The sequence below is a fragment of the Lytechinus pictus genome, chromosome 2 (genome assembly GCF_037042905.1).
Source record: "Lytechinus pictus isolate F3 Inbred chromosome 2, Lp3.0, whole genome shotgun sequence".
Taxonomy (NCBI): domain Eukaryota; kingdom Metazoa; phylum Echinodermata; class Echinoidea; order Temnopleuroida; family Toxopneustidae; genus Lytechinus; species Lytechinus pictus.
Window position 1 is genome coordinate 47,503,763 of NC_087246.1, and position 11,868 is coordinate 47,515,630.

Below are 11,868 nucleotides of genomic sequence, written 5' to 3' on the forward strand. Positions count from 1 at the left end.
ATTTTCATAAACTTTTGCTAAACTTTAGAATTAAATAACTTAACTATTTGTTATCAGATTTTCATAACATTGTATTTGATATAAATATTTTCAGCCCGGAGTAGCCCCAAAACAAGCTGCGTATCTGAATAAACATGCGTGCGCGTGTTAAGAGTTAGCCCTAGTATCTGGGCATGGTAAATACATTTTTTTTTTAATTAAAAAAATGAATAATGCGAGCGCGAAGCGCGAGCAGAAAATATTTGATATTCCGATCTGAAAAAGGGTTTGTCATTCATCAACTTACCACTAGATTTCAAGGAGGTGCTGCCTATGGAAAATAACACATGCAGCATCCCCAAAATTTGGGGTGCTTCACCCCCAGCACCCCCGCTTCCAAGGGCCATTGGGGCAGGGTGAAAAAGACTGTGAAATTTGATTTCTATTGTCTGACTTGTAATTGTTTTTTACAAAACACGGGCGCGCGCACACTTGATTCGGCATAAAACCCTCGAAGTTTCAAGTCCAATCACAGCCATGTCCCTCCCATATCGCGCGCGACCACGTCTGTATCGAGTGCCGGAGCTTGATTGAGTCGCGTTATAGGAGGGATGTTATTGGAATATGTGAACGACTATGTAAATGATTTTTGATTGTCGGATGTGATAATTATGTACATTATAACATATTTAAAAAAATACAGGGGGAACCTGATTTCGTGGGGGTGCTGCCTATGGAAAATAATACACGCAGCACCCCCAGGATAATTTCTGGGGGTGCTTCAGCACCCCCAGCACCCCCGCTTCTCAGGTCCCTGTTTACCTCGTCGTATAGCTAGAAAATGGCGGAGGGTGCAGAAAAACCACGGAACTTGGAGGAATATGAAAATCTCGCTCGGAAACGAACGGCCCAGACATACTTCCAGTACTATAATTATCCAGGCACAGCCGGTCAGACGTCCACGGATAGTATAGCCGCATTCAAAAGGTAAAAACAAACTCCTCTGTGTGTAATTGTACCCGGGCGAGAAACGAGACAGGAAGATATCAACATGTATGATATACGGAGACAGCAGACAGATATTTTTCGACGAGTATCAGTGGAATTGTTATTCAGTATCACAATTGTCTTAATAAATACATACATGCAAATGTCAAGTCCACCAAAAAATTAACTGTTTCTTAATTTTGTAATTTTTATAATCGATGCCACTGTTTTAGATTATGTCAAATTTGGCAGGTTCGATATGATAAAGAATCGTTATGAATCACAGGTTACAACAATATAGTAATTCAGAGTGGAATCCAACTTTAACGTTATGATGAGAAAGAAATAAAATTATTCAGAACTTAGAAACAGTGCGTGGGTAACGTCATCGATCCCCTTTAGTATAACTGCTCTATAACCATGATAACCGTCAATGGCTCCAAAATATCTTAGTGAAAGTATGTTCCACCTCGTAATCTCAGATCAACTCGGAAGGATAATTTGCATTGTCCTAGTTTTCAGATCAAGTCCATGCTGCCTCTTCCATCTGTAATCCTTAAAAGCATACTCCTTCAAAAAACATTTTCATTGAGTTAGTGTTTTAATGATTAAGTCCCCGCACATTTCTTTTCTTATTTTGTCTGTTTTTATTCATAGAGCGCATCTGGATACATTCGGCAGTAGTATGCGAAATATTAGCAAGTTTGTTTTGTCATTGTTAACAAAATTAATTTTCGCATCGACCAGGGTGAGCATAAAACTGTTTTGTGCAATTGAACCAAATTGAAAAATGTCAACTTTGTTATTCTACATACGAAATTTATGACATTTTCAGTGTCATGGTTGTTTGATGTCCATTTTTATTACAAATCATTTTGTGGGGATTGGAACAGATGGTCTTGAAATATGTATAGAAACTATTTGAATCCGACAAAGATAAACCTTAGGTTAATTCATACTTTTTTCGGTTATTAAACAGGTATAGATTCAGGCCACAGTTGATGAATGATGTGTCAACTCGAAAGCTTTCAACAACTCTTTTAGGGAAACCTGTCTCCCTTCCCATTGGGGTTGCACCCACAGCCTTTCATCGCTGGGTCGACACAAATGGAGAAATATCTACAGCCATAGGTAGTCTATTTGATAAAAGTCACTTCAAGTGATAGCTCAGATAAATTGTTAAAATCATGCACCCTAAACAATGGTTAGCAGATAATGGCAAGTATAGCTCTGTCTTTTAATTGAGTACTGTCTTAATGTTTGAGACATTATAAAAAAGTAGTATAGTTACACATTTTTCTCGCTTATTTTACTAAAAGGAAAGGCGGACTAAATAAGCATCGACATATTAAAACAAATATATATGAACCATCCGCTCCCCCAAGTTATAGATGACTCCGGAGAAAGCCAAAGGGCTTGCCGTCGTAGCGCTGTGCGGGTCTTGTGTCCAGTATTCTCGAATATGACAAAAAAAATAATATCAGAAGATTGTACATGTATAACAATATGTGCATGAACAAAAGTGATCATGTAAAGGAAACTTCAGACTCCATGCAAAATGTCATACGTTTACCGCCAAGAAAAAAATTAACGAGGAATCTCTTCTTTAACTACAGGTGCTTCGGCAGTCGGTTCCGCAATGATCCAGAGCAGCTTCTCTGTCAAACACGTGCGAGCTGTGCGAGCTGCTGTTCCTCATGGCGTGCTCTGGAAGAACATCCACATCTGGAAGGACCGACGCATCACCAAGGCCTTGATCAAGGCAGCTGAAGAGGCGGGATACGATGCCTTGGTGATTACGGTAGATTCCCCAAATGACAGCAGTGGATACTGGTGAATTCCGAAGGAACTATATGTTATACAACCATAGGGATATGAGGTAGGTGTCTTTGTTTTGGAAGTTTTAATTGAAATCATGTATCTTTTTATTTCAATATGACAACAGATGAAAATGAGGGAATTAAAAATTGATTATCAAATTGATCAATTTTATCAGTAAGGGGCTTCTCTTGCTCATGTTGGAGAGTACCTTCTGTACATGTTCCTTTGTATGGGTTCAAAACAATTTGGAAACGGTAAAAAAATATCTGAATTAGGTTTTTTTTTTACATTAGGATAGGTGTCTTATACCATACGGGTCACAAAATAAGATAGATATCCGACAAAGACATTTTAGAGGAGACTTTGAAATATGTTGGTCATATAGTGAGAGGAGGACTGTTGCAGAAGATCCGAGGAACGGTAGAGGGTAATTTGGATCGACAGCAAAATTTTAATCATTATAGAAGGTATTCATATATTTTGCCAGTTAGCCACACAGACTAAGTAACTGCAGGCAATATTGACAGTCTTCCTACTTGTCAGGATAATGTACACAAATACAACTGACATGATTCAAGCATAGTTACATTTTGAGAGCCCTCTATCCAATTCAGAACACTAAGATTTTCTCATGCCGAGCAACATGGCCAGAAAACACTATTTCATTCATATCTGTCTTCATACCTATCAGGACAATGTAACATCTCCATGCTTTTTAAGGCTTTTCCCCTTGGTTTTGGACACTTATGACAAAAGGTACCCCTTGTTGGATCTTGGCTTAGAGGAACAGGAAGAAGCAAAGAGACAAGGAGATGAAAACCTGATCATGTACTTCGCTTCACAGTACGACGCAAGTGTAACATGGAAAGACATACAATGGTTGAAGACACTCACATCACTTCCAATCGTATGCAAAGGGATACTTACAGGTAAATTCTCCATGCTTACGAAATGTATTAGGATTTAAGGGGAATCACACCTTGGTAATAAAATAGGTTGAGTGACACTTCATTTCATTTCCAGTCTAACAGTGCAAAGTAATATAAAGTAACATTGATTGAGGAAAAACTCACGTTGTGAAAGGTTGAAAGATAAATATGAAGATCGATAATTTTGTGAGATAGACCGGGATCAAAATCTCATAGAGGCTCTATTTAAGGAGTTCGTACAACCCACAGCACAGAAAAAATTGACACCATAGGTAGTTAGCATAGACCCTCTAGATCACTGCTAGGTAGGTAGTAGTCTCAAATTGAGGTATCACTTATCTTCTACAGTCGAATTTAAAGAACAATGTTAAGTAGCAAAAAAATGAAAAATTCAATAACCTTTAAGGGTAAGGTGAAATGTAAGTTGCCATATCTCCATTTTCATGTATCACAAATACGCCGTTGATGTATCAAAATATTACTGGGTGATAGCTCTATCGTTACAGTAACATTTAAAAGTGACATTTAGATATCAAACCTTAAAAATAGGAATACACACATCGCCAATATCCACTTCCATCTCAAGTAGATATGGAAACATTGATACGATAAAGTTATTTTGTGATATTAAACATGAGACGCTCCATAAAACTACAGTGGGGGTAAATATGCGTTATTCATAGCAAAATGAAGATTTTTGCAATATTTTTAAACATATCAAATATGTTTTACCTACTACTTATGGGCAACTATTCAAAATCTTGTGCCGTTAGTTTGAGATCCAACGCTGCATGAAGCAATTAGAACTTCTTGTTTACTGGCGATATAGTCTGATCCCGACCATATTCCTTTTCTTTCTTCAAACTCAATTTTTTCTATGTTTTAAATTGTGAATTCTTTTTATAGGGCCCAGTGGTCCCAAGGACTGCCAAAGTCGCCCCTTTTCCGAATTTTGTCTATTTCTTGGAAAATCTGCCATTTTTTAGGCCCCATTGAAGCAAAAAGCTGTTTCTGTTGTAGAGCAAGCCACTTAAATCGTCTTAAAACTACTTGGAGATAGAAAAGTAGTCCTTTCTCTTTCAGCTACATATAAAGAAGTGCTAGGAAATTGAAGCCTATTCCCCTCAGGGGCCTGCCGAAGTCACCCACCCACTTTCCATATTTTGCCTATTTATTGGAAAATCTGCCATTTTGGAGTCTTCATTGAGACAAAAACCTATTTCTGCTATAAAGCAAGCCACTGAAATTGTCTTAAAACTGCTTTGGGACGAAAGAGAAGGCTTTTTTTTACAGGTACATATAAAGAAGTGTTGGGACATGTAAGCCTATCTCATTCAGGGGGCTGCCAAAGTCACCCACCACTTTTCCATTTTACCTATTTATGTGAAAATAAGGAAACGGGGTGGGTGATTTTTTTCTTTCATATTTGGGTCCCCATTGAGGCAAAAACACTTTTGCTATATGTAGTTAAGCCACTTTTATTTTCTTGAAACCACCTGGAGAGGAAAAAGTAGGATAACCATCTAAATATTTGTACTTCACACAATAATCACTACGATATATTGTGATAGAATTGCCTCTTTCTCCCAAAGGGGGCTGCCAGTTAGCGCTAGGCTTTGATGTACCAGCCACCCTATACAGGTAATGTGAAGAATAGTGTCTCTTCGTATCTTTTCCAAGAAAAAAAATCAAATTAATGTGGTTTTGCGATACAACAGAAATGCCATTTGCTCCAACGGGGATGCCAAATGACGATATTTCCAAATATATGTACGAAAATGGGTAAGGTAACATCTAACAGGTTCCTGTAAAAATAGGCTTGAATATGCCAGGATAATATTTTGAGCAAATGTCTCTTCAATAATTTGCAGGGGATCAATTAAAAAATAAAAAGCTGCTTTACTAAAATATACGTTGAATATACTCCTATAACATTTGAATAATAAGTTCATGCCCTTTCTTATTCTTATTGCTTGCTCGCCTCTCTATGCTCCTTTTTTCTCTCTTCTCTTCCTTTCCCTTCTCTTAGCCCTTTCTTTTTTAATTGTTGTTTACTCATAATTTAACAGGTATCCCGATTCCCGACAAAGACGCCTGCTTTCATGGCTTTCTGGGTTTTTACGCCTTCTTCCATGTACAATTTTTATACACCGTTTTACATTCATTGTTTTTGTACTATATTAATGATATTATTGATATGTATATTATTCATGGAAATTGATGAAATGTCAATTGGAATAAAGTAAATGTTTAATTGAATTGAAGTTAAATAGTACAACAAAAAGCCTTCGACATTCCGTCAATTTTTTCATTCATTTAAAATGAATGGGAATACTGAGTATAGTAACATTAATCTGAGGATTTAACTTGATCATCAGTATTTGAATGCCCTTTCTTTATTTTGAATGCCCTTTTCATATTACTGTTCAGCACCGAGGTGTCATTTTTTTACTATGTTATATTTCTACAATTTTGCAGTGGTATTTTTTTTTCTAATGCATCTCAAGACTATCTAATTAATTATTTTGGCACCCTTTTCAGTATTCCCTTTTTTAACATGCAATATTTTGTGTAAGAGTATTTATATATTCTATTTATGTCTTGGGAGCGGCATGTGTGGGGGCTCATGTCTTCGGGCAACAGTGATGGATTTCGCTTTTGTGCCCCCTGACCCACATGCCGTTCCCGCATTTCTTTGCATGTTCATGTACTGTAATTTTTTTTACTCTAATGTAATGTGTATGTACTTTTTATATTGGTCAAATAAATAATAATAATAATAATAATTTGCAATGTAAACTTCGTTTGAAAATTATCATGATTATACAGATTTTCACTTTGAAATGTTTGTCGTATCACTTATATCATCTAATATCATTTTGATACTTGATATTTAGGTGGCAGAGATCATCATACTTATTTGGGGAAAATGGATATCATAATGACTATGAGGGGGTAACGACTTGGAAATATTAACATTTTATGATGTTTAGTGATGAATTATTTCACAATAACTTCAGCACATTCGACACACATTGCTTTTGGTTTTGCATCATTGCGCAGTTATGATAAATCCAAAGTTAATGTATTCAGGGTCATATTTTCTTACAGTTACCTTCTGAGACTTTTCAACAGTAGATTTGTTTCCTTCCTCACCCTTTCGCTTTAAAACACGGCCCATTTTGATGAAAGTATGTTTCGTGAAATTTGAACATAAAGCTCTTAAGCACATTCGAAGCAGTCAGTTTGAGAAATAAATGCATATGCAAAGGTCCGGTGAATGGCCGATACATACTCAATATGCATGCAAATGAGGCCTGAGGTTCACATCAAAGTTAGATCGAACCATCATATAATGTGTATGTATATCACAACAGGCAACCTATAGGCGTGCCTTTAGCTTTGTTTGACCCACGGAGACCGATCAAACATACCATTTTCAGACATTAAATAGAACATGTTAAATATACCATAATTTTCCCCCTATTTTTTTTCTTCTCTGGAGCTTCTCGCGGCCCACCTGAGAGAGCTTCGCGGCCCACCGGTTGAGAAGCGCTGATCTAGAGGGTCCATACTATCTACCTATGGAGTCAAAACTTTTCTGTGGTGTGGAATGTACGAACTCATTTTTCACAGGTCCTTGCTCCAGGTCTATTGATACAAATAGGAACAACGCTCCTTGGTCCTGTGACTGAAATATTTGAAATATCCATTTATTATTATTATTATTTTTTTTGTTTATTTTTTTTTTTTTTTTTGGGGGGGGGGAGATTTGAGTGCTAACAAGAAAGAAATAAGAAAAGAAAAAGAAGGTCATTATCTCTGTTTAAAGGATAATGAAACTCAGTCTTGAAACCTGTTGATTTATACAAAAAATAATAGAGGAAAATCAAAGATTCCATGAAAGTTTTTAAAAAAATGAATAAATGAATGAAGTTGTAAACATTCGAATACTGAAAAAAACTAATTCTATGTAGATTCTCCCATTCGCTATGTAACCGAAATCTGTTATGTCACACAAGTACAACTTTCCCATTACGTTTGATAGTGATTGGTAGTTATTGTGCATTTTTCACTTAAGTTTTCTCTTTTGTATAGTCTTTGACAAGATCATTTGTTCTTTTTGATGAGAGGACATGAGATACAGGTTTCATGACATCATATCGTGGATGAATTGGGTTTTTAAATCATTAAAACGAGCAAACTAATGTTTTGGTGAATAAATTGTTCTCAGTATCCAAAGGGGAGAGTTCTACGTGACATCGCACATCTTGTTGATGCTGCTAATTTGAGGCCGCGGAGATATAGTGTCGACATTCCAAAATGAATGCTTAGGCCTATTGTTTGTCGAATTTAACTCAAGCTTTTGTTGGTTATATTCGTTGATTTTCTGGTCCAACATAGGCTAAATATTTTTTTCTAAAGACTTAATTCCCCTTTAAAGACATTTTATCAAATATTTTACTGATTCAGGGCGAGCTGCGGGGCAAGCCGTAGAGGCAGGAGCTGATGGTATCATTGTGTCAGCCCATTGATGGAGTTCCGGCTTCGGTATGTCATTTTTAAAATGTGAATTCTTTTAGAATATATATATAGTGAGTCCACCACAATATCGACCACCTCTTTTGAAACCGACCACCTTACGAATCGATTTTACGAGAGAAAAAGACGGATAAAAATGTTTTTAAAAATTGTAAAATTTATCAAAACTTTATTGAATAGACCCGAACCCCACAGTCGTTCGTACCAAGAATCGGATAGGAAACGGCTTAAAAACAAATGTTCTTCGTCAATCGTCGAATCATGTGCCGGAGCTCGCAGTGGAAGTAGTGAGACAATCATTTAGCATGGTAACATCTTAGAACAGATTTCGAAGAGTCAAATTATTTCTCCAGCGCGACAAGAATCGACCGTAAAATTAGTGTATAACGGGTAGTCGGTCCTATAATGATGGTGCAAATGAGCAAACTTGAAATTTACGCATTCGTTGGTCGCCGATATATACGCGCATAGAATCTGGGTCGTCGATTTAAACATTATTCTGCTCAAATTTCTGCACAAATAAGACGAAAACCCGGGGACGAAAACTAGGTAAAACTGGTAAATATTTTCGCAGATACGATGCTTGGAAAATTATGTGGTCGGTAAGGTGTAGGTCCTACAATATTTGTATAGGTATAAGTTATCTTGCCATCACAGAGATTTATATGAATAACTTGATGAGTAAATGTATGGTAATTGTGATAACTCTACTGTAGCCCTTATATATAACTCGAAAAGAAAAACATTTAATTTTCACACATACCATTCAGTTAAGGAAATCTGCTAAAGCTGATGGATTCCTTTGATATGAAACAAAAAAGAAAATGCTTTTAGTATGGTTTCGCGTAAAACAAGAATGAAAATAATGTCATTATTGTCATGTTCATTTTAAAATGAGACATCACTTCATCAAAACGAATCTATATGTATATGAATCTCAAGAAGAGAGACAATGAATTACTTGTCTTCTTATTCTTAACAAATTCTTCTGTAAGGTTAAGGAAAGGGTTGTGATTTATAGTAATCTGAGAAGACATTTTCAAGCTGTTTACAAGATGTAATTGAAATGCAAAGTGGGTGTATAAACGGATGAGATATTGCGAATCTAATTTCTTGACATCGTAATCCATTACCATTAGTACAATTATTATTTACTTCTTCAGAAGATTACTAAGCCAGGAATGTGTTTACATATTGATAGTCTTCATATGATTTAACCTTAACCTTTTACTTACGCAAACAGCGGTAATGCATCTGATATAGTACTACTATTGTAGATGAAACGGTCATTATGGTTCACAATGAAATATGTTCATTATATTTGCTGATATGCTAAAACAACTTGTGCAACTTACCATGTTTATTGTTTTATTTATGGTGTCAAAGAAGTCAATTACACCATGCATTTAACATGAACCTTTGGGAATAAACATTTTAGACAGCCGTTCACGGCAGTCAATTACTCACTGTAAAAACGCTATTTAAAATTTCAAGCACACGTACAGTCTAAACGTTTTAACAACTTGTTGTTTGAGTGACGGGCTTTAAAAAACGTGCTATTTTTGTACCATATTCGCTGATTCATTGTGAAATATCCTGAATATATTTATGAATGATAATGAATTGGATAACTGGCAGTCTTTTGATCGTTTTGTATTTACAGATTGATGCATTAGCTGAAGTAGTAGAAGCAGTTCGTGGACGTAACGTAGAGGTATACATGGACGGAGGGATACGGGATGGAACAGATGTCCTGAAGGCTCTTGCAAGAGGGGCAAAGGCAGTATTTTTAGGGCGACCTATTCTATGGGGACTGGCTTGCGGGGTAAGATATGTTCGAGAGTGAAGGAACGCAGTAAAGGCAAGATTGAGGGGAAAGAAGAGGAATGCATCCATATCAATTGCGATATTGATCCAGGGATAAAACCCGCAAACATCAGACTAAAACAAAATCGGCGTTACAGTTGGAGTGGGAGAAATTTGAATGCTAACCCCTGCTTAGAAACGGATGGGTGCGATCTTATAATATGAAAAAATACGAAATGGGTAAGTAATGAAAATAATGTTTACTTTGTCATGTTGTTCTATTCTGTAATTCTTCAACAAATTACTTTGTTTTCTTTAACAATAGGGAGCGGCTGGAGTAGAGCACGTTTTAACAATCTTACGAACCGAACTGGACTTTGCCATGGCATTGTGTGGTAAGTGTGCGTCTCCGTGCCATAACTCATGTTACAGTCTGCAACATACTTCAACAAACGTTATTTCCCCTAAGTATTTCGGTTCGGGCAGCATTATTTCACTCATGAAATGTCGTCTTATTAACCTAAAGAAGAATCACGTCTTTATAGCAGACGTGGATCCAGGAGGGGTACAATAAGGGATACATGCCCTCTTAGCCAGCCGTCGATTACAAAAAACCCACCCCTTTTAAGAAACCTCTATTCGGAATTGAGGATCAAAATATGTTCGGTTGGTATAATTTGTTCTCTTGTAAATTTGTATACACTCTTAGATTAAAAATGTTGGGCAACATAATTTCCAAACAGCAATTGGTTAAAACTTTATCCAATTCTGAGTAGTTTTAAACCAATAATGTGTGCTTTGGGTGAAAACTACACAGTATTGGTTGGAAACTAGCCAGAGTAGGATACATCTTTTAAAACCAATTGTTGTGTAGACAGTATGTTGCCCAACATTTCAAGAGTGTAGTGAGAGAAAAGTGTCAATTTTTGAGAGATGGCCTCCCTTTATAATTTGCCATAAAATGTGCATGTCTTTGAATCCTGATTCCAACCTGCTTCTTAGTTATTCAATACGGCCTCGTCAAATTTATTGGTAAAATCGCTTCAATAAGTTTGTAAAAAGTGAGCAAAATTTGAAAAAATAAGGATCTAATAAGGTAAAAAAATTCAAGACAGGCCAACGTAATAAATACACATACCAACAACTTATCACTGTGCTGTGTTAAGAATTAGTGTGCATCGGTTTCTGTTTATACGTTCATTTCTTGTATTGCTATTTACGCTATTTCCAAGTACTTATTTAATCTGACCCTTGTCGATGGTAAATCAGTCCAAATTAATGCCTAGTTATTTTCAATTATTATCATGTAGGCCTAAAGCTTTAAAGAATGAGATAATATCCCAAATAGTCTATAGATCCGTGGTGCATTTCTACTGGTTGAAGTGACTGCGTCCATTCATTACAGCCAACTTAATCAAGTGGACATGCAGTGATCCTGTTGCTGGTATCCTTTGATTATATCTTATTTTATTTATAGGTTGTTCGGATGTAAATGCCATTCCATCAGATGTCGTCGTTCACGAATCCTTCTACAATATTTCCAAATCCAAATTATAACATTCGCACCGACGGCTCCGATAGATCATCTGACGAGAAGCATCGATTCCTATTATGGTGTAAATGGTATTGATTTTTTTGTACCTGATTGCTAAGAAAGCATGAATGCTTGTAAGCAAGCAACCAGAGGACCGATAGCTTAAGTTCTTCTCCGAGGGACCTGGTAATGAGGATAAATGCATTATCAAAGGGTACCAGCGTACCAATCGAACCCGGGTCACCGGAATCCGAACCCTCTACCGACTGA

The 11,868-nt window shown here is 36.5% G+C and overlaps 1 pseudogene; it reads left to right on the forward strand.

The window, feature by feature from the left end:
* The first annotated feature begins 820 nt into the window (after positions 1–820).
* On the forward strand, positions 821–11,621 carry LOC129278657 (2-Hydroxyacid oxidase 1-like; annotated as a pseudogene).
* The last annotated feature ends 247 nt before the right edge of the window (positions 11,622–11,868 follow it).